Source organism: Garra rufa, chromosome 8 (genome assembly GCF_049309525.1).
Source record: "Garra rufa chromosome 8, GarRuf1.0, whole genome shotgun sequence".
NCBI lineage: Eukaryota > Metazoa > Chordata > Actinopteri > Cypriniformes > Cyprinidae > Garra > Garra rufa.
This window is the reverse complement of record NC_133368.1, coordinates 50952661-50975285: the sequence shown is the minus strand read 5'-3', so window position 1 is coordinate 50975285 and position 22625 is coordinate 50952661. Positions and strand designations below refer to the sequence as shown.

The 22625-nt window shown below is 44.0% G+C and overlaps 1 pseudogene; it reads left to right on the top strand.

Moving 5' to 3' along the window:
- The first annotated feature begins 276 nt into the window (after positions 1-276).
- LOC141340248 (NACHT, LRR and PYD domains-containing protein 3-like) lies at positions 277-20770 on the top strand (annotated as a pseudogene).
- The last annotated feature ends 1855 nt before the right edge of the window (positions 20771-22625 follow it).

Here is a 22625-nt window from a genome sequence, read left to right as displayed (position 1 = left end):
TTTTTGGTTCAAGTAATAAAATACCTATCTTATGGATTTAACAGAAGGAAATTAATAGTCATCCAAATGGTGAAATATACCATCTAGAGGAAATAGTGTAATAAATACTCAAATTAAAAATGATCTCCTCAAGTTGGTGGTTATCATTTTTTGAAACTTCAGCATAGAAAAATACAGTTTCAGGCACTATTTAGTAAGTGTTCAGTGAGCGTTACCTATTGTAAAACTTTTTAACCTTTTAAGAACTTTTTAATGTTCCACAGCAGTCGGTGAATGATGGCATCTGTTAAACAACTGCTATATAACACACTGGATGATCTGGAAGAAGAAGCTTTGAAGAGATTTAAGAGCTACTTAAGAGAAGATGGACCTATTCCAGCTTCTGTACTGGAGAAAGCAAGTGCAACTGACACAGGGGATCAGATGCTGGATCGTTTTGGACCAGTGACAGCTGTGGAGATCACAATGAAAATCCTGAAAAAGATGAACCAGAACCATCTTGCTGAACAGTTAGAAAATAAACGCACAGGAGGTAATAAGAAAAAATGTGAATAAGAAAAAAAATAGCGATAAATCTTTTCATCGTGCTCTTTCAGTCAATATGATCAGCTGTGCTCAGACTGTCAGAGTTGATCTGAATACTGAAACAGATGCAAAACTAAATGCTTAAAAACTGTAAAAGCATATGTTGGATTAACTCAGTGGTTCCCTAAACTAGGGGACGCAGAGTTATGATAAGGGCGGTGCGGCAAGGCTAGTTTACAGTCAGCTGATTTTTATAGAGATTCGAAAAAGATAAACGGCCGAAACTATCTGCCTCACCAACCGGCAGTTTCAGCGAGCACTGCTCAATGTGTGATGCTCTGAACAGTATTCTGCTCTATGAATGTGCGTTCCGTTGAGCTGCTCACAGCCCATATGAATGCTCCACTCGTGTACCGCTTATGCTCAACGAAAAAGCAAAGTCTGCTCAAATAACGTGCCGACAAAAAATGTCTACGTATACCTTTTCCTGTTTGCAATTGCGCCACATACTGTGCTGTAACCATAGGCGGATTAACCATATGGGCAATTGGGCAAGTGCCTAGGGGCACCACGTCCAGGGGGGGCACCACGCAAATACATTTTCTGTTTAGCCATGGCCTATATATACCCTTTCATCAGAACGTACTAAGTCAGTGGATGCGCGATCTATCGCCAGATTCGCACAAACTGCTTGAACACGTGGGCTTTTATTTTGACGCCTATATATTATTTAACCAGATTCTAGGAGCATGCTGTGCGATGCGTCACGCAAATCCTGTCTCTTCAATTTAAATTAAAATGCCTCACTTATATACAGTATGTATGAATTTGCTACAGAGCATCAGCCTTGCACTTTCACGTTGCACTTTTCAGGCTGCAGCCGTTGGCAATCAAAAAGGGGCAGTATTTGTACGTTTTATTTTCCGTTTAAATCCTTATAAAACTATGTAGCTGTATACAGTGCTTAACAAACTTATTATCAAAAACTTTTTTAGAACTAAAAATTGTATAGTCATTTTATTAGGCAAATAACAAACGACTAAATTGTCTTTATTCACACATAATAACCAAAAAACTAATAACACAAATAAATAAAAAAAAATTTTTTTGGACGCCTCCTTTGGCCTTGGTAAGAGCTTACATTCTTTCTGACATTGTTTTAACGCACTTTTCCACAGTCTCTGTTGTTACTGACATCCAAATGGAATCTTTATGCAATCTATCTTAAATTTTGTTATTCCGCGAAAAGGGGGGCCCGGCAGAAAAGGTTTGGGAACCACTGGATTAACTATAGATTCTGCACAAAGTTTACTTTACAAATCACATTAGCATTAGATTATTCAAGATTTGTAGTCATGTCCAGAATGATTGATCTCTTGCAAGGTGCTCTCCAACCGCATCAGGCATTATAGGAGAGACTAAGAGCTGTAATCCAAAACTATTGAATACAGTAAATGTGTGTCAATAATTCTGTAAAAATCAATTTTAATTTATTTAATTAAAGATTTAATCCCCAATTTCAACTGTTTTAGAGTTTTTTTTTTTTAATGGTTTGTTTTTTGTGATCTTTTACATTAATTTTTGTTTATATTTGCCAAGGCCATGACTGTATATATAAATTCATGGGAAAGAATTTCCCACATAAAATGCCAAATCTTTTTATTCAACAGTAATTTATATATAACATGAGAAGTTTTTTTTCCCTTTTTCATCATGTTTTATTCAATTTGATCAGTCTTTTTAACAGAGAACTTGATGCTGCATAAGTTTTTGGAAACTCACAAAATGAACATGAAGAAGAAAGCAAAAAGTATTTTTGAGGGCAGCAAAGAAAATGACACAGATCTCATGGCCGTTTACACAGAACTGTTCATCACAGAGGGAGATATGGAAGATGTCAATCAGGAACATGAGATTCTGAAGATTGATGATGCTTTCAAGAGCAAAAAAAGACAGGACAAACCAATCAAATGCAATGATATATTTAATGAACTGAGGAAAAACAATGAGGAAAAGATTGTGCTTACCAAGGGAGTCGCTGGCATTGGAAAAACTGTCTCTGTGCACAAATTCATCCTGGACTGGGCAGAAGGAAACGCCAATCAGAACATAGACTGTGTGTTTCTGCTGCCATTCAGAGAGATAAACACTATTAAAGACAGAAATGTCAATCTCCATGAGTTCCTGCTGAAATTTTATCCTGAACTGAAGGACTTGGAGAAATCAAAGTTATATAGGGAATGTAAGCTAGCATTTATTTGATGCATATTTGATGGACTTGATGAGAGTCGATTGCCATTGAACTTTAAAAGCGAAACATTGAACACTGTTGAGGAAAGAGCAACTGTAGATGTGCAGTTTACAAGTTTGGTCAAAGGAAATCTGCTTCCGTCAGCTCTAGTCTGGGTGACATCACGACCAGCAGCAGCCAATCAGATCCCTCCTCAGTATGTGGGTTTGTTTACAGAAGTGCAAGGATTCACGGACCAACAGAAGGAAGAGTACTTTAGAAAGAGAATCACAGATGAAAATCTGGCCTCCAGAATCATCTCACACATTAAGATGTCTCGTAGCCTCTACATCATGTGCCACATTCCTGTGTTCTGCTGGATAACGGCCACAGTACTTAAAAATATTCTAATCAAGAACAATGCAGAGAACATCAGCACAACACTCACTGAAATGTACATTCACTTCCTGCGGATACAGATGAACATAAAGAGTCAGAAGTATGATGAACAAGAAGAAAGTGAACATTTAGAGCATTTACAATTAAATAGGGAGATGATTTTGAAGTTAGCCAAGTTAGCATTTAAACAGCTGAAGAAGAAAAACATTGTGTTCTATGAAAGAGATCTGAAAGAATGTGGTATTGATGTGAGTAAAAACACTGAGTTTACAGGAATGATTGCTGAAATCTTTAAGATGGAAGATGGACTTTATAAGACAAAGGTCTTCTGCTTTGTGCATCTGAGTGTTCAAGAGTTCTTCGCAGCAGTTCATGTGTTTGTCTGCTACCTGAACAAGAACAAGCGAGAGCTTCGGTTTTTCTTTGAAGATTCACAAACTACAGCCATACAAAAGCTTAAATTCTTTATAAGAAAATTGAAATTTCGTGATTTAATAATGAGAGCCACTGATAAAGCAATACAGAGTAAGAGAGGACATCTGGACCTGTTCCTGCGGTTTCTCATGGGAATATCACTGGAATCCAGTCAATATCTGCTCAAAGGCCTGATCACACACACTAAAGACACCACAAAGAGCATCAGACAAACAGCTGAATACATTAAACAAGTTCAAAACAGGAATATCACAGATGAAGCTTCAATCAACCTATTCTACTGCTTACTTGAGCTCAAAGATCATTCATTATACAATGAAATCCTTAGTTACCTCGGTTCAGATGAACACCCAGGAAGAGACCTCTCATCTTCAATGTGCACAGTGCTGACCTACATACTGCTGATGTCAGAGAAGGTGCTGGATGAGTTCAACCCAAAGAGGTTCACATCATCACAAGCAGACAACAGGAGACTCATTCCAGCTGTGAGATGCTGCAAAAAAGCGCTGTGAGTAATTTCAGTGCCTGCTGTTCAATTAAACTTTTTTCGTTGTACATCACTGAAAAAATAAATCTCAAAATACTATGTGAAATATTTTCCCTGATTATAAAGAGTACAATAAGTTATTGCCAAAAAATTTACTATAGAATCTGGCTAAACATTCTGTTCTGGCAGGTTTGACAGCTGTGGTTTTAATGAAACATGCTGTGAAACTGTGTCTTCTGCTCTACAATCATCAAACTCCCATCTGACAGAGCTGGACCTCAGTAGCAATCACCTGCAGGATTCAGGAGTGAAGCTGATTTATGATGGACTAAAGAGTCCACACTGTCAACTGAACATACTGAGGTTTGACATTCACTTTCACTGAATCACTATATGTATAAATATATGGATAAATAGGTGTGTCATAACTGTAGCTATACTATAGTTAACTATAGCAGATATAGCAGATACTATGCATCAGTTGTGATGAAGATGAGCTCACTAGCTCGCCTTCGGGGAAAAAATGTAAGTCCGTGAAGGACGTAAATATGATGGCTTACTCACAGAAGCACTTTCATGCAAGGTGAAATTTATTTACAGTGCCAGAAAGTTCATCCACAGTGAAGAATATATACAAATGCACACAACAAATGACAAAAATCTAAAGTACCAAAGGAACAACAAAAAGGGAAAATAAACCAGAAAATAATCCAACAACGTTAAATACAGGCAATAAACAGGTATCCACACTATACTAAGGGTGTTTTGGGTTTGCTCGAGGCACCGCAGTAGCACTCTTGCGTCGACTTGGTAAACAAATAATGTCTTTGTCAATGTCTGCCCCTTTCTGGACCATACCCTTCATAGATAAGAGTATAACATTTAACATACACACCAGTACCACATCTACTTAACTTCTGTTATAATTACAAAAAATAATATATTTCCGCCTTTTATATATAATAATTAGGGCCGGGACTCAATTAAAAATATTAATCTAATTAATTAGAGGCTTTGTAATTAATTAATCGAAATTAATCGCATTTTAATCACATATAAATATTTGACCTGAGAACAGTGAGAACATAAATAAAAACAAAAAATAAATATATATTTTTTTTAATTTTATGAGAAGTACTTATACCCTGTGTGAACAAAGTCAGGAAATTTGAGTCCAAGGCGATAACATTAACTAGTATTTTTGGGAAAATGAAAATCTTTTTCGGGTCAATTTGACCCGAACACAACCAGACGGTTAATTAAGTGCTTAAAACCAACCTTTATTGGTCATTAATCGCATTAGTATTTAGTTTAAAAAAAAAAAACAAATACATGAAGCCTATGCGCAAAATTACACATAACCACAAAAAAATAAATAGCATAATGCTGTCAATATGTAATGCATACAAATACTTATTAGATCATATTGTTAAAATACATCAGTTAAGATTAGGTGTAGGCTTACAGTTAGGCTTTGAGGGGAGGGGATATTCAGTTTCTACAGTATAAAAATAACTATCTCTATAGAATGTTCCCATAAAACATAAAAACTCAATGTGGGTTTTTATGTTTAAGTATTTGTATTTGTAAACATTTCAAGGAACACTAAATATCTGTCATAGTCATGTCATGTATTTGGTTTCTCCCATTGTCTCCCCCTGCTAATCTGTCTGCTTTGGTTTAGTCCTTGTTATCTGTTTCACCTGTCTTTGTAATTAGCCACCCTTTATAAGTCTGTCTTTGAGTTGAGTTTACTGTCGGTCTTTGCTTGATGTTTCACGTTTGGTGTGTGGAGATTCTTCGTGTTCCTGATCTGTCAGTTCCTTGGATTATATTAAAAGACTTTGTGTTTGTTAAATCGCGTATCGTCTCGTCTCATCCAGCACCGCACCGTAACAGTGAAAGACCGACCTAAACAGTTTTTTCACGGCGTTTTCCCCTGCTTTTTTTCCCCGTTTTTTCTCAGTGTTTATTTTCTGTTTTGTCATGGATAACCCCGCCGTCCTCATCATTCTCCTGGAGCAGGGGGAGCGCTCTCTCGAGGATCACACAAGAGACTTTGTGCGACTCGTCCCATACACGCACTACCCGGACAGCTGCCTGTGCACATTCTATCGCAAAGGACTCAACAACTCCTCCAAAGCGCGGCTGTCCGGGGAGGGTCCTCGAGAGAGCATCGCCGAGTACATCAAGTGGGTGCTGGTGTCCAGCAGAACTTCGTCGACCGCGGAGAATGACACCAGCCCCACTTCAGACCCAGAGCCCAGCCAAACATCACCCCGACATGCGGAGTGTGAGCCCGATTTCACCGCGGAGGAACCTGAGCCACGAGCGACAGAGTCAGAGTCCTGCACGTCGGATCAGGTGCGTGAGCCGGCATCTACATCCGCGACGGTGGATAGCAACGTGGAGCAAGGGAGGGCAATGGAGAGCCCTGCCCACTGCAACACCGCTGGGGGTGAGCTGGATAAATACTCTGGGGATTTGATTGACTTCTTTTCTGAAGTTATGGACAATAACTCTGGTGATTTAATTGACTTAAATACAGAAATACCTCCCTGTCATGTCCAACCTGTCTGTCAGAAATTCCCACCCACCCCCCCTCTTCTGTTCATGTCTCCGTCCGTCTGGCCACCGCTGTCCCCTGTCAGCCCCTCTGCTCACCCTCAGCCCACCATCAGTGCAGTGGGCTCGCCGCAGGGCTGCCAGTCAACATCGGTGTCATGGCTGGAGGATCCCTCAGCTCCGCCTCCAGCCTCAGAGCCCAGATCTCCACCGCGGCCCTCCGACCCTACGGCTCCACCACGGCTCTCAACGCCCTCATCTCCACCGTCGCCCGTCAGTCCACCAGCTCCACCGGGCTCCATCGTCTCTCCGGCTCCGCCCTGGTCAGTCGTCGTCCCTCCGTCACCTCAGGACTCTGCTCCTCCGGCTGTGCCTCGTCGCGCCGTCCCACCGGCTCCTTCGGACTCCTCCCTCCCTTCGGCACAGCCTCCATCCTCTGTCGCTCCGGCTCCGCCGCGGACTTCCGGAACTCCGCCTCCGCCTCGGTCGTCAGAGCCTCCAGTTCCGCCTTGGCCCTCCGGATCCGCGGTGTCGCCCCGGATCTTCGGCTCTCCATCTCCGCCTCGGGCTCCTCTGCCAGCTGCTCCGCCTCTGTCAGTCGGCCCCCTGGAGTCGGCGGTCCTTCCTCCACCATGGCTCCTCCCTCCGTCGGCTCCACCGTGGGCCGTCATCATGGCTGTGGTCTGGGTCTGTCTCTCCTGCTCCGGGTCCCTCCTGTCTGTTTCCTGGCTCCTCCCACCGTCGTCGCCCCCCTGGACTGTCTTGTCTAACCCTTGGACTCTTGTTTTGGCCCCCCTCCCGGGGTTGCGTCCTCCACCTAAGCCTCCATGGACTCTGTTTTTCTGTTTTGCCGCCCCTCTAGTCTGTTTTGTTTTTTGTTTCTGTTTTGTACGGCGCGAGGACGCGCCTATGCGGAGGGGGGCGTAATGTCATAGTCATGTCATGTATTTGGTTTCTCCCATTGTCTCCCCCTGCTAATCTGTCTGCTTTGGTTTAGTCCTTGTTATCTGTTTCACCTGTCTTTGTAATTAGCCACCCTTTATAAGTCTGTCTTTGAGTTGAGTTTACTGTCGGTCTTTGCTTGATGTTTCACGTTTGGTGTGTGGAGATTCTTCGTGTTCCTGATCTGTCAGTTCCTTGGATTATATTAAAAGACTTTGTGTTTGTTAAATCGCGTATCGTCTCGTCTCATCCAGCACCGCACCGTAACAATATCAATGCAATTAATGTCCAATAAAGGCTGGTTTAAAATACTTATTATATGACATTATTAGGTTTTCTGTGGCCTAAAGTGAGAACAATCTGTGGATAATGAATTGTCAACAAAGCATTATCTAACTCTTTAAATACGAGTAATCTGTAAAATGGTAATTACAGTGCCATCAATGATGAACTCACAATTTCTATATATTCTTTCAATGTCTATATTCTTTTAACTACAATTTATAAACTACTAATGAACTATAATAGGTTTGAAATTTTTTAAAAGTGCTTTGTTTATGTATACCTATTATAAAGTGCTATTTGGTACAAACATGCACTGCCGAAATAACCTGATAAATTCACATTAATATGGCTGTTTGTTTTGTTTGTTTCACAGGCTGTATGGGTGTCATCTCACTGCTCAGTCCTGTGAAAGTTTGTCTTCAGCTTTACAGTCCTCAAACTCTGTCCTGAGAGAGCTGGATCTGAGTAATAATGACCTTCAGGATCCTGGAGTGAAGCATCTTTCTGATGGACTGAAGAGACCAAACTCTAAGCTGGAGATGTTGAGGTTTCAGTTTAAAATACTTGATTATTCATTCATTTCTTTATAAAAAAAAATAATTAACTAATAAAATAAATGACACTGTTGAGATTAATTCTGTGTGCAATTACTGTGTTCTTGTTCAGATTTCCCGTATGTAATCTCACTGCATTGTCTTGTGGGAGTTTGTCATCAGTTTTGAAATCCTCAAACTCTGTCCTGAGACAACTTGACCTGAGTAACAATGACCTGCAGGATTCTGGAGTGTTGCTTCTTTCTGATGGACTGAAGAGTCCAAATTGTCAGATAGAGATACTGAGGTAACTGGTTTTCCATAAAATTATTAACAAAATGCTACTCATACGGTAATCAGGGTGTAAGCCAAATGTGGTTTCAGAAAATGTGGCCCAGGTATATTAAAACGTTTCTGGGCCAGTTTTGGCAAAGATATGGTACAGTAAACACTTGCTAATGTGGACGTGAGCCTAAAGTTGCCCACATTTAAATGACAAATATTGCAAATAATAATAACAATTAGGGTCACTTTTTGCAAATATACAGCAGTCAACATTGACTAATCAGTGTGCAAGCCTAAATTGTCCTACCCTCGAAATACAGAGGTCTCGCGAGAGCACAATTTGAATTGTCTCTGCAAGACACTCTGGCTACAGATGAACACAAGTTGTTTGAAACGGCTTTGGCCACTACAATGAACGGGTTAGACTTGGCTTTTCATAAAAGAGGAACAGAAAACCACGCTCGAATCGTTACTTTGCAAGAAGGACATTTTTGCTGTTTTGCCGACTGGATTCGGCTGGAGTTTAATCTATCAGTTAGCTCCGCTGGTGGCTAAGCGTATGGGGCTTAGTGAAAACCCACTGATTGGTCGTAGCATTATCCAATTGCGTGCAGTGAGAGTTTCAGATGCATGCTTGGTGCCGCCCCTCGAGTTATGCCCTTTTCATTGCTCGATGCCAGACCCATCTTAATAGATTAGGGTCTGGATTTTTTCCAGGCTAAAATTGTCCCACATTGACATGGCAAGTATGCCCCAAATAATGTGTTGGGTAACGTTTGAATTTGATCAATTCCTAATTCCGATTCTAATAAAAAAAATCCATTAAAAATGTTTTAAGTCAAACATTTAGATGTTTTTATTCTTTCTTTAACCTATGGTTTTACAAAAATAAAAATAAAAAAATAACTAGACTAATATATATTTCAGACATTAAATTGTTAAAGACAAATAATATGAAAATAAGAACAAACAAATCAATTAACAATAGCATAAATAAATAAAACTGAACAAATGTCAGGTACAGAAATTGAAATCAAAAGTTTAAAAGCACTGCATAATATTCTTTTAAAAAATAAACTAAAATATTAATTAATCCTCATTGCATTTATGAATTTTCTTTTGCTCTTTGATTAACATTAATGACAGGCGGCTGTCTCTTTAACACCGAACACAGATCTAAAAATACTCTTACACATGCGTTTTCTTTCTCAAATTGTCAATAAATGTGAAAGATAAGTCAGTTCTGGCCCAAAACAACCTTTTCTGCAGTGAAAATACACAGAACTGTTTGAGAACAGACACAGGTTGGGAACCCGCAATAGGACCGTTGTTCTTCATGTTTGCGCCTCAGATGTTTGTGCTGCACACAAACAGTGCACAAGTTCTTTTTTTCTTCTTCTTGTACTTAAATAGTTTAAAAAATACATTAGAATGCGAATGCAGTAATCGTTAGGTGGAATCGAAATGCACGTGTCTCATCAAATACCGGTTACTGGAAATTTGGAACAGGATCAAAAATTAAACCTATTCTCGATACCCAGCCCTACCCATATATCATAAAACAAATGAAGGCCAATTCTGGTTTGGATGTAGCACTTGACACTTGTTAATTGAGATGTATTTTTAATTGTAAATATGGCCTAAATATTTTAATAGAATTTGGCTACTTTAAGTAGAATCCAACACAGTTAACTGATTCAGGCTGATCTGGCTATGAGTCTTAAGAAACATGTTAAAACATGTTTTAATGGTATTTTTTTTTATATGTGTACTGTGCAGCATAAAAACAGAAGTGCACTATAATGAACTTACAGACTTACTGCGTAGGTAGAGTCTGAGCACGACGCATTTTAGGTTCAAAGTCTTGGAATGTGTCTTTGGATATTTATTACATTTGAATTGCTGCTTGTGTAAAAATTTGGGTCGGGATAATAGGACACATTTCTGGATGAATTTATTAGAAAATTTTGTGAAGATTTTCCTCTATAATATTTTGTGTATTGTTGATGCATAACTCACTTAATGCTTAGTGTGGCCTAGATAGTGTATGTTTATTTTTTTATGCTTTATTTTTGCATTTAAAATTAAGATTTACAATTTACAATGATTAGGGGAAATATTTGTTTTTTCCTGATAATAGTAAATAGGCACAAAATTATCTTTTTTGTGACCAGCTGTTTTTACTAAATAATCAGTTCAATATTAATAAGAACAACAAACACTAATTTGATGAGGACTATTGTATGTTTTTGTAGGTTGTCTGGCTGTATGGTGACACAGAAAGGCTGTCATTATTTGTCTTCAGCTCTGAGTTCAAACCCCTCATACCCAAGAGAGCTGGATCTGAGCTACAATCACCCAGGAGATTCAGGGCTCATGTTGCTTTCTGAAAAACTGGAGGATCCAAACTGCTCACTGGACAAACTCAAGTATGTCAAGCAGTTCCCTTCCGGGAACTCGAGCCGCGTCAGGAACGCTATGGGGAACGCCATTGGCGGGCCGCACTCTGAACTGTGTATAACAACCAATGAAATGACGGGGTGACGTCACAGGCGCGGTGACGTCACCGACCAGGAAGTATAAAGCACGTGCGTTTGAAGCCGGCGGCAGCTTTTGTCATTCAGCGAGAGCGCTCTGTGTCTGTGTCTGTCTTGCCAATACTGCTGTTTTTGTGTCCAGTTTGACACACTTTTATTTGAGTAGTATGGCATCTTTACAACCTTTAAAGAAAAAGAGTTTGGTGGCGGTGAAGCGCCCGCATAAACAGTGTGTCCCTCCTTGCCAACGCTTCATTGTTGGTGGGGATACACACAGTTTATGCGTGGTCTGCTTGGGAGCGGAGCACGCTCAGTCAGCCCTCGAAAAGGCTGGCTGTGAGCACTGTGAACGCCTGCCGGTGCGCGTGCTTCGCTCCCGGAAAGCCCTCTTCGAGGAGGGGGCTTTCACCAGCGTGCCCCGTGGGTCTGGCCCTGCTTCCGTCGAGGCGGAGCGGCGGCTGCACTCGTGGGGTTTGCAGCTCGATCTGCTGGAGGGTATGGAGACGGGTGACCCCCTATCTCCGCCCTCACTCAGCGGATCGAGCGATCTCCTCCTGGATGCGGAAGCCCGCACTGCGGTTTCTTCCCCCCGGGAGGAGGTCCCCGAGTTCCTCTTGTCTTCCTCCGAGGAGGTTGACATTGAAAGTTTATCTGAGAAACCACAACCGCCATCACGCTCGCCTCACTATGAGGAGCTCATAGGGGTGCTGACTAATGCGGTAGCCAAACTACACATCTCATGGCCCGCAGAACAACAGCAAACACATGAGCCGCAGCAAAGCCGATTAGATGATCGCTTCCTGCGGACAAAGTCAGCACCTCCAAAACGGAGCCTTCCCTTCTTCCCCGATCTCCACCAAGAACTTTCGAGATCGTGGGAGAAGCCATACTCCTCACGCCTTTTCTCCCCTGCTGAAAATTATGGAAATGTGGGGGGGCAGAGGAGAATGGCTATAGGGTGATGCCACGGGTTGAACAGACGCTTGCGGGCTATCTGTCACCCGGCTCGGCGTCGTCCTTGAAGGCTCCGTCCTTGCCCACCAGGCCCCTTAAAGTTACATCTGGCCTGATGGGTAAGGCATACACGGCAGCAGGTCAAGCAGGGTCTTGCCTTCACACCATGGGCATCCTGCAAGCCTACCAGGCTGACCTGCTGAAGGAGTTCAGCAGCGGCGAGGAAGTTAGCGTAACAGAGATGCAGAAAACTGCAGATCTCGTGCCATTGGGCGGTCTATGGCAGCCCTGGTGGCCGCGGAGAGGCATCTCTGGCTGACCCTGTCCGACGTAAAGGAAAAGGACAGGGTCACGCTTCTGGACGCCCCCCTGCAACCATCTGGCCTCTTTGGTGCCGCGGTTGATACCGTTGTGGCTAGGCACCAGGAGGCCCGCAAGCAGGCGGCGGCGTTCAGAACATTTCTTCCTCGCCGCGTGTTCTCCTCTGAGGCTGCTGCACCATCAAAGAAGCAGCCTCAGCCGTGTACGAGCTCCCATCGTGAGGCACAGAAGCAGAGCGTTGCTGCCCGTGCTCCCCCGGCCCTGCCTAGGGGACCCGGAAAGCGACGCTCTAAGTCGGGGGCTTCCAAGACGAAGAGGCCTGACCTGAGGGTCGTCCTCCAGTCAAGGAAGTCCTCGACTAAGCGGCCCTGACGGTTGTGGTTCAGGGCCGTTGAGGGCAGCCCCTCTCGAGGGGGTTTGCACCGTACCTCCAGGTGCGGGTTTCAGACCCCTTCGTGGCCCTCAGGAGATGAGTCAGCTAACCCTGCCAGTGTTACAGGGCGCGGCTATCTCCCGCGAACATCCTCTAGCTGTTCCGCCCGGAAACGTAGCGGCCCTGGAGAGTTCGCAGCCCCTGCGGGGGTCTCCCGAGGAGCTAGTTCAGGAGCTTCCTGCCAGTTCGCTGTTACAGGTCTCCGAGTTAGTTCCTCGAGTAAATCCAGACACCAGTCTCGAGAGGCTGGTACCCTTAGTGAACTTTCTGGCAGCGTGGAAACTACTGCCAGGAGTCTCAAATTGGGTCCTGCGTACTGTAGAGAAAGGCTATGCTATCCAGTTCGGCGCTACGCCGCCACCTTTCAACGGGGTATTTCCAACTCTAGTAAGCCCCGAGCAGGGTCTGGTGATGGAACAAGAAGTAGAAACTCTTCTGAGGAAGGAGGCCATCGAGGTGGTCCCTCCTCAAGACAGGGAATCCGGGTTCTACAGCCGGTACTTCATTGTTCCGAAGAAGGATGGGGGGCTTCGGCCCATCTTAGATCTCAGGCTGCTAAATCGTTCAGTCAGGAAGCTGAAATTCAAGATGCTTACTGTCAGGCAGGTCGTGTCACAAATCAGGTCCGAGGACTGGTTTGTCACGATAGATCTAAAAGACGCTTATTTTCACGTCTCCATCCTTCTTCAGCACAGTAAGTATCTCAGGTTCGCTTTCAGGGGCAAGGCTTACCAATACAGAGTGCTTCCTTTCGGCCTAGCTCTTTCACCCCGGACTTTCACGAAGTGTGTGGATACTGCTCTGGCTCCGTTGCGACTCCAGGGCATCCGCATACTCAACTACATAGACGACTGGCTCATCCTAGCCAGCTCGGAGCAGTTAGCGGTTCAGCATCAAGGTGCTGTTCTCGCTCATATGAAAGAGTTGGGGTTGAGACTCAACGCCAAGAAGAGTGTGCTTTCTCCACTACAGAGGACCACTTACTTAGCCGTAGTGTGGGACTCGATCTCCATGCAGGCACGCATGTCTCCTGCACGAGTCGATTCCATACTGACCGCAGTGAATGCAGTAGAGCTAGGCCAGTCACTCACTGTCAAACAGTTTCAAGTACTGTTAGGACTTATGGCAGCCGCTTCCAACGTGATACCTTTTGGACTGCTGCACATGAGACCACTACAGTGGTGGCTCAGGACCAGGGGGTTCTCCCCGAGGGGAAACCCGATCTGCAAGATCAAGGTCACGCGGCGTTATCTACGTGCCTTGGCCATGTGGAGGAAACCCTGGTTCCTCTCTCAGGGACCGGTTCTGGGAGTGCCTGGTCGCCGCATCACGCTAGCGACCGACGCTTCCCTTACCGGTTGGGGGGCGGTCATGCGTGGCCGCTCAGCCCAAGGCCTATGGAGCGCCCACCATCTCTCGTGGCACATAAACCGCTTAGAGATGCTGGCAGTATTCCTGGCCCTAAAGAGGTTTCTCCCAGACCTAAGAAACAAACACGTGCTGGTCCGTACAGACAGCACTGCGGTGGTTTACTACATAAACCACCGAGGAGGACTCCGCTCACGCCCCTTATACAAGCTGGCGTACCGGATATTCCTTTGGTCTCAAGAGAAATTCCTCTCCCTGAGAGCAGTCCATATTTCTGGACATCTGAATGTGGGAGCAAACGTCCTGTCGAGGCAGGGGCTGAGGCCCAGGGAATGGATGCTTCACCCAGATGTGGTGAAGCAGATCTGGAGAGTGTTTGGCCAGGCACAGGTGGACCTGTTTGCGACTCAGGAGACATCGCACTGTCCCCTCTGGTACTCTCTAGTATTCCTCCAGCTCCACTGGGGCTGGATACCATGGCACAGACGTGGCCGAGGCTGCGTCTGTAAGCCTTTCCCCCGATCGCTCTGCTCCCGGGAGTTCTGGAACGGGTCCGTCGGTTTCAAGTGCGGCTGCTACTAGTAGCCCCGTACTGGCCGGCACGAGTATGGTTCTCGGACCTGGTATCTCTCCTAGACGGCTCTCCGTGGGAGATTCCCGTCAGGAGGGACCTCCTGTCTCAGGCTGGGGGCGCAATATGCCACCCCCACCCAGAGAAGTGGAGGTTATGGGTGTGGCCCCTGAGGGGGCACAACTCATAGGAGCGGGTCTCTCAACCGAGGTTGTTGAGACCCTTCTCCAATCCAGTGCTCCCTCTACGAGGAAACTGTATGGCCTTAAGTGGAACTTATTCGCGAGATGGTGCCGCGAGCCCCACCTGGACCCAGTCAACTGCCCGGTCGGTACAGTTCTGGAGTTCCTACAGTCTCGCCTATCCGCAGGGCTAGCTCACTCCACTCTAAAGGTATATGTGGCGGCCATAAGTGCCTACCACGCCCCTTTGGGTGGCCTCTCAGTAGGTAGAGAGCCCTTGGTCATACGGTTCCTCCGCGGTGCGCTCAGGCTGAGGCCTCGAGTGACACCCAGGGTCCCCACGTGGGACCTCGCTGTGGTGCTAGAAGCTCTATGCAAGCCTCCATTTGAGCCCATAGAGGAGTCTACGGATCGCGCCCTCACAATTAAGACGGCGCTCCTGTTAGCACTCACTTCTCTCAAGAGAGTAGGCGACCTGCAGGCCCTTCAGTGGCCCCATCTCATTTAGAGTTTGCCCCAGGGATGGCCAAGGCCTTTCTATATCCCAGGGTCGGGTACGTCCCGAAGGTCCCCTCCCTAGCACCGCAGCCAGTAACACTGCAGGCGTTTTATCCTCCTCCGTTCGCGGAGCCGAACCACAGGAAGTTCAATTGCATGTGCCCAGTCAGAGCCTTAGATGCATACGTCCACAGAGCTGCCATGTGGCGTAGAACAGAGCAATTGTTTGTCTGTTACGGCCCCCCAAGGAGAGGGGGCCCGGCTTCAAAGCCTACTATCAGTAGATGGATCATTGATGCCATATCTACAGCTTACGAGTCCTCTGGTCTCCCATCCCCGATGGGACTCAAGGCTCACTCTACTCGAGGTCTGTCGGCCTCGAGGGCTCTGACGGCAGGTGTCCCAATACAGGACATCTGCAATGCTGCGGGTTGGTCCACGCCCCTAACGTTCGTTAGGTATTACGAGCTCGACCTCAGAGCCGCTCCAGGCTCGGCTGTACTCTCGGCCTAGTGCGCATTCTTTCTGCGGAAAGAAGAGAAGTCGTTTCGCCACTTTAAAGAGATCTGCAAATTCTACCTTTTGTCCGTGCAAGCTAGACAAAAGCTCTTTCAGTCCCTCTTGTCCTGGCAGAACCCCCAGACAAAGGACTAAGACTCCTCGTGAGCCCGAGGGCCGAGGAGTGCCTCTCGCACTGGCTGGCGAACCAGGCAGAGGTCACGGTTCTCGTGTGCCTGAGGGCCGAGAACTGCACAGCCCTCTTGTCCGCGGAATGCTAGACAATGGCTTAATTCTCCTCGTGCTCTGACGCAGGATGCTATCAGACCGAGTGTATTTCGGTCCCTCTGGTTTCTGGCTTTCCCCAGACCAAGGACTAAGACTCCTCGTCTGGCTTCAAATAAGGCCGAGGAGTGCCTCATGCGCTGGCTGGCTACCAGGCTGAGGCCCCTACTGTCTTCCCCGTGAGCCCAGGGCCGGGGATTGCAGTGCCCTCTTGTCCGCGTAATGCTAGACAATGGCTTATTCCCTCGCGTCCTGGCGGAGCTCCAGGCCGAGCCTTGGGTCCCTCTTGTTCTGGCTGAACCCCCAGACAAAGGATCACCCTCTCCTCGTGTGCCCGAGGGCCAAGGAGCCTTGAGGTCGAGCTCACCGTCCTCGTGGGTCTGCGGATCGAGGACTTCCCACACCATCTGTCCGCCGAGTGCTAGACAGTGGTCATTCGGTCCCTCTTGTTCTGGCTAACTCCCAGACAAAGGACTAAGACTCTGCGTGTGCCTGAGGGCCGTGGAGTACCTCTCGTTCTGGCTGGCGACCAGACAGAGGAAGACTACCATTCCTCGTGTGCCCGAGGGCCGAGTACTCAGGGCCTTTTTGTCCGCGGAATGCTAGACAAGGGCTCTCTCTTTTTCCACCCTGGTTGAGCAGACACTCGCAGGGCTCGGAAATTATGGGGGCGTTGGTAGTCTCGTTCCCCATAGCGTTCCTGACGCGGCTCGAGTTCCCGGAAGGGAACGTCTCGGGTTACGTATGTAACCTTAGTTCCCTGAGGGAACGAGACGGCGCGTCTCGGACCATAATTCCCGCACCCTGCGGCGCTCGCTTCATTCCTAAGAGCTGCCGCCGGCTTCAAACGCACGTGCTTTATACTTCCTGGTCGGTGACGTCACCGCGCCTGTGACGTCACCCCCGTCATTTCATTGGTTGTTATACACAGTTCAGAGTGCGGCCCGCCAATGGCGTTCCCCATAGCGTTCCTGACGCGGCGTCTCGTTCCCTCAGGGAACTAAGGTTACATACGTAACCCGAGACGTTTTCGGGTTTACTGTTTAAACTTTTCAGTGTCTCTGTATATCTTTACGAGTATAGGAGTTTTTAGAGAATGCAACAATATAAAGGAAACAATATATTGCAAACAATATAAAATCTTAACTAAGTTGTTTAGACAAAAAAACACATCACACAGACCCACAAGCAATCCGTTCCCACGGGTTTTAAATGTACTTACGGATTTGTGGCTCCACCAAATGCATTGTATTGCATTTATTAAACTTTATTTCTCATAGTATATGAGACCATGGAACACTGACAAAACAGACTTTTTAGCGTTTATATTATATTACAGTTTTTCTCAATTGCTAAAACACTAAACCCCATTGGCTGAACAAAGTTCTCAGTTGCCTGACCTCATTTAGCTAATTGCACAGTCTGTTGTCAATACCTTAAACCATTTCTCATTTTAAAACACAATTTTCAAATCAAACTTAGACTTTTCAGCAAAACTCTAAACACTTTCTCATTCTCAAAACACATTATGCACTCTAATACACATATCATCCATACTGGTAAACACAAGTGGTAACAATCAAATACAAAAAAAGAACTTATGTCATTGGTTAAACACAACCACTCAAAATTGATATTACTGTAACTTTTTCAAATGATGTGACACAACCAATATAAGCCAGTTCAGGTTGTAACAGAGTGTTGAAGATGGGAAGGAGAAAGTCTGAGAATGGATAGAAGAAACAATGTGAGAGGACGAGTGCTTATGCGAGGTGGGTGACGAGGAAGAGGAGGAGAAGGGTAAGAAAGAGGAGGAGGAGGAACAGGGCAAGAAAGAGGAAGAGGAGATGGAAGAGGAAGAGGAGGAGGGCAAGAAAGATTGTATTTGTATAGGTGAGGAATCACAGTGCTTGATTTTGAGCACAGGTAAAACTGTTTTGAGGCAAAAAGTTCCATTTTGCAAGAGGAGTAAGAGGTTTTGTAAATGGTGCTTGAAGATGAGGTTTTGTGTTTAATGCTTTCAGAAAATGGAGCAAGGTTTTAGAAATTGTGTTTTAGCAATTGAGAAAAGCTGTAATCATTAACAGATTAGCTGCTAAAACACCACACCTGTGTTTTATCCCATTGGTTATTCATGTAAAATAAACGCTAAAAAGAAGAATGTAAAAAGAAGAATGTTTTGTAAGTGTGGACTATGCATGGTACCAAAATAAAATAATAAGTGAAGAGCGCTGCTTAAACAGCTTTGCTTTATTTAATAATAATTTTCAAAATATAAAATTGCCTGAATTAAAAAAAAAAAAAAACGAGTTTTGGAGAGGAGAAGAAAGCAATTCAAAACAAATAATGTACAGGTTATGTTGTCATTCCTTTGCTCTCAAACTAAATGCAATGTAATATATTACATATTTTATATGAGTCTACATGTTAAGAATGAACAAACACATTTGTGCACTCATTTATTTAGCCTATAAATTAAAATAATAATTACTATTTTAAGTATTATGACGTAAACAGCTTATACTACTGTTTCTACTTATCGGGGCCACAAATCTGTGAGTACAGTTTAAAAAACGTGGGAACATATTGCTAAAGCGTGCGCATGGATTATGAATTTGTCGGTACGGATTCAAAATCCCAGGGATATGTTTTACAAAATCTGAGCGCACGGATTGGAAATTCGTGGGTACGGTTTGTTAATCCGTGGGCATGATTTATTAAACCGAGGGAACAGTTTAAGAATTTGTGAGTACAGTTTATAAACTGAGGGAACGAATTTCAAAACCGTCCCCACGGATTAATTAGTTTTCTTCTACAGGTCACGTAAGGGGCTCCGTAGGTTTTAAATAAATTTTTAAATAAAAATCTATGATATAAGCCCACGAGATAACTGTATGATTAGGTTTACATTAATGGCAAGTTAGCTAATAAGCTAACTGTCTGTATAAGTAATGTTTCATTATCAAACTTACTGATAACAGCTTTCAAGTAATTTTTATACTTTTGGTATGTGATGTTTATGTAATTCGTTTAATTGCAGAATTACTATGCGTAAGGAATAATTGACATTGAATTCTTCGAAAATGATGCACACCCGAGTTGTTACACCGTGGGTGTGCATTATTTTTGGAGAATTCAATGGACCGAAGTCACTATATGGCATGTGTGTTAATATACCAGACTTACTTTGACAGATGCTGTTATTTTCATAGACTTAATAATTTCCCCGTATCAGGAGTGACACCAATATTTCCAGAGGGATGGAGGGCTGCTCAGTCAATTTCATGACATGCCTTGACAATGTTAAATCACTTAACCACCTTGTGTACTTGGAAACAACATAGCAACAGCCTAGACACCACCCCAATCACCTTAGCAACTGCATAGCAACACTCTAGAAACCACCCAAAACATGTTATCGACATCATTGCCACCACCCCATGACCCTGGCCACTACATAACATATTCTGGTTGGTTGCTACACACACACACACACACACACACACACACACACACACACACACACACACACACACACACACACATGTTGGGTTTACATGTTTTATGGGGACATTCCATAGGCGTAATGGTTTTTATACTGTACAAACCGTACTTTCTATCGCCCTACACCTACCCTACACCTAAACCTAGCAGTCACAGGAGATTGTGCATACTTTTACTTCATCAAAAAAACTCATTTTGCATGATTTATAAGCCTGTTTCCTCATAACCACAACGTGATTTATAAGCCTGTTTTCCCCACAACGTGATGAATACCAGGTACACACACACACACACACACACACACACACACACACACACACACACACACACACACAGCTGTAGTGATTGTTGTTGTTGTAAATGTCTCTATTCTTGTATTCAGATGCCTGTTTTCTCACACTGGATCCAAACACAGCAAACACTGAACTCAGTCTGTCTCAGGAGAACAGAAGGGTGACACATGTGGACAAGAAACAGTCATATCCTGATCATCCAGACAGATTTTATGTGTATCCTCAGGTGTTGTGTAGAGAGAGTGTGTGTGGACGCTGTTACTGGGAGATTGAGTGGAGTGGAGATAATGGTGTGTTTCTATCAGTGTCATATGAGAGCATCGGCAGGAAGGGATCAGGTCTTGAGTGTTGGTTTGGACGTAATGATCAGTCCTGGAGTTTGATCTGCTCTCGCTCCAGATACACATTCATACACAATGACAAAGTGACTGATCTCCCTGTGAAGCCCATCATCAGCAGAACAAGAGTGAATGGCTTTATCAGTAAAGTAGGAGTGTATGTGGATGAGAGTGCAGGAACTCTGTCCTTCTACAGCATCTCTGACACAAAGAGCCTCATCCACACAGTCCAGACCACATTCACTCAGATGCTCTATCCTGGGTTTGGAGTTTGGTCTGGATCATCAGTGAAACTGTGTTGATGAATCAGAACACAATGATGAGAGATTCTACCCATAATGCTTTGAGTTGCATGATGTTATAGAGTCTCTTCATTACATTACAATTTTTTACAGATGCTAGGACACATTTCTCAAAACTTAGGTCACTTTTGCAAAACTCTTCACACAGTGAACACAACAGAAGTCTATGTAGGCTAAACTGAGGATCAATTATCATTGTTTTGGCACAAAATGCATTCAATGACTACATCTCTCAAATTTCAAGAATTCTTTTCTCACTCAGACACAACTGCCAAAAATCTTTGTTCGTACAGGACATTAAAATAACACACAGTTAGTGGAACCTGACACAAAAGGAGCAAAACCTCAGCCCAAATCTACACAACTATAAGCACATTCTCAGCCTCACACTTTTTGCAAAACACTACACACATTGTTTTGCAAGACACTAAACATACTTTCCAAAATACTGCACATATGAACCAACTGATCAAACATGGCCATCAGGTGTGCAGGCACTTAGATGCTCAAGTGTAAACTCAACCATCAAGGTGTAAGCACTATAAAAAGGCAGTAAGATGCAGTTAGAGGAATAAGGAGAAACATATTTTACCACAAAGCTATTTTGAATGTTCCAGGTCAATGCTGTGGGAACATATCCTATATATGCTGCAATCACGCAGAATGGGCTCATTACACTGGCATGCCAAAATAGTTCCTTACAACACAACACAACACATACTCACATTTTTAGACAGACTAATTATTGGACAGACTAGGTATTGGACTAAAGCAACCAGAAACTTGTTCCATCATTACAGTACCTCCCACAACACTCTCCCTTCCTTTAATTTTTCCCTTACGCATGGCAGTGGAAGGTTTAGGATTTCTGACCCTATGTTTTACCCCTCATTCATGCTATGGAGGAGGCCTGTGTCACCTAATAGAAGACGAGTCTGGGCGAGGATGGAGCCGCTATTCAAGAAAATTCTTCCCTTGCCATCTTGCGAGGGAGGACATTGGCTGTCCCAGCTGGAAAAAAAAAAACAAAAAACAAAAAAACAGCTAAAACCAGTCTAGGACGGTTGGCTGGTTTTAGCTGGCCAAAGTGGCCAAAATCCCTCTAAAACCAGACTGCTGACCAGTTATGACCAGCTAAAACCAGCCAACGGCTGTTTTTTTTTTATTTTTTTATCAGGGGCAATACTTGTCTCCTGTGTTGTGTTTGGACAATATATTCATATTATTTAACAAAATCTCAAAAAAGAGAGAAAAAATCTAACCCAGACTGTATCATTAGAAAGGTAGAAATGTTCCAAGTGTTTAAGATTGAGCACAGCAGTGTGTAAATTGTCCAAACAGAATCTGAATCTTTGAACCATGTGTGAGCCATATGGTACCAAAACTAGCTTTTGTTAAATGATTGTACAGTTTTGAATTAAGTGTTAAATTTTGCAAAAGATCTGAGATGTTCTGCTACTTGTGTGTGTAGATGTGTGAATTGTGTGTTGGGTTTTGACAAAATGAGCCTTGTTCTTAAAATTGTGCCTAAGCAATCGTAAAAAAATTTAAACTTATGTTCAAAACAATAACATAATGCAAAACTGAATAAGACAGCAAAATTCAACAGCAATATTTTATTGAAGCATATTTTGAATCTAAAAATGCAGTTTAACCAGCCACAGCTGATTCTCATTGTAGATGAACATCTACACAGGTGTTACTCTTTCAATTTCATTACAAAAGGAGACAACTGCTGAATAGGTTTGTATTGTGATGTAAACATGGACCCAGCCAGAAATAGAGAAGTGGCTGAAAGAGTAAGAAGAGTGGCTGGGAGGGGGGCGAGGAAGACGTATGCGTGGTGGAAGAAGAA